Below are 1,699 nucleotides of genomic sequence, written 5' to 3'. Positions count from 1 at the left end.
TTTGAGAACAGAATGAGTTAGAAGGTTTTCAAACCACCACATATAGTATCCATCCCCCTCACAATATTATTTTGATTCTGCACATGCTTATATTAGTTATTTCTGGTCTGGTGAGTTGAACGCTAGGATGTGATTGGTTATTTGCGTCCAAGTAGGTCGAGGCTTGAGCGGTGTATGATTCCACCTAGCAGGATTTGGTTGTGCTAAACTTGAGCATATGAATTCCCTTGGTGTTCGAAGGCTTGAGTGGTGTTTGATTCCGCCTAGCAGATGGATTTAGTGTTTAACCCACGCAATTTTAGATCTTGTCGGGTTGGATGGATTTACTATACTAGTTGTGGTGAGGTTTTCACATGGGATTGAGGTTTATGTTTATATGATTTATTTATGGAAGTGAAATTTTATAAGCATGAATGTTTCGTTGCATATGAAAATGTTTTCTCCTTTCCCCCACTCACTCACCCCTATTTTTTATGTTCTCCTTCGGCGCCCCACCCCTCCCCCCCCCCCCCCCCCCCCCCCCCCCCCTTCACACTTTTTTTTTTTTTTTATGTTCCACCACTGTTGTGCATCAAATTTATTTGCCTCCCCATCATTACACATATAACATGCCTCCTCCAAATAACAAATGTAAGTCTGATTTTTCCGGTAAGCAATTTGAATGCCTTCAAATATTGCATAAATAACACAAATCAGAATCAGTAGGTGCCGGTTTTACATTCACCCAAGGAACCACGCTACTTTCACCAATTCATTCAATGTTGGAGGCTTGGGACTTATCTACATATTCTTGGTAAATTTCATACAGGCATCTTTAACTTTGACCATATACGCTCGTGCTTTAGCCTTTTCATACATTTGTGGGAAACAAAAGTTAAGCATTGTCAGTCTCGAGAATCTGAACAACAACTTCAAACATCAAAGTTACACTCCCCCTAATACTTGTCAAACTTCTACTTCATTTTCTTCACCATTCTCGTATGAATTCACTTTCGTGGACTACCTTTTTATTAGCATCACCTTGACCCAAAAAATTTCACTTAGACACCTATTTGTGGTCGAGTAATCACTCCTAGAGATGATATTAGTAACCTTACTAAACAGTGTCAAAATTTAACAAATTTGTTCACTTTCACCCAATCCATTTCTTGTGGACAAATATTATAATATGGGTCTTTATCACAATATTTTGTAAACATACTTTTGAATTTAACTGCAGTCAACAACATCTTATTGGTGGAATTCCACCTCGTCTTATAACCAAAATTAGCTTCGGGTTAGGCAATCGCAACAGTTGCACAATATCTAAAAGGTAATAAGTATGCTCTCCGTTTGTTTCACATATACCACACTGTCTCGGACATCTTCAATAATTGCTTTATTTGGAGAGGCCATCTTGAACCATTAGGTGTAAGATGTGTGTGCAACACCGCACGTGAAAAATTTCCCCCCGCCCCGCCCCCCCCCCCCCCCCCCCCCCCCCCCACCCCCCCCCCCCCCCCCCCCCCCAACACAGTAGTCTATTTGCTTATTGACAACTTCTCTTTCAAGATTCTTATTATGACATAATTACTTGAGGCATTATTGACCAAGATCGTGTAAACTTTGGTTTCTAACCCTATTCTTTCAAAAACTGTTAAGCAAATATGAAATTTGAGTACTTGTGTGTGAAGGAGGTATATGTACAAAGCTCAAAACT

The sequence above is a fragment of the Pistacia vera genome, unplaced genomic scaffold (genome assembly GCF_008641045.1).
Source record: "Pistacia vera cultivar Batoury unplaced genomic scaffold, PisVer_v2 Contig663, whole genome shotgun sequence".
In the NCBI taxonomy this organism is placed as follows: Eukaryota; Viridiplantae; Streptophyta; class Magnoliopsida; order Sapindales; family Anacardiaceae; genus Pistacia; species Pistacia vera.
Note: the sequence above shows the minus strand (reverse complement) of the source record.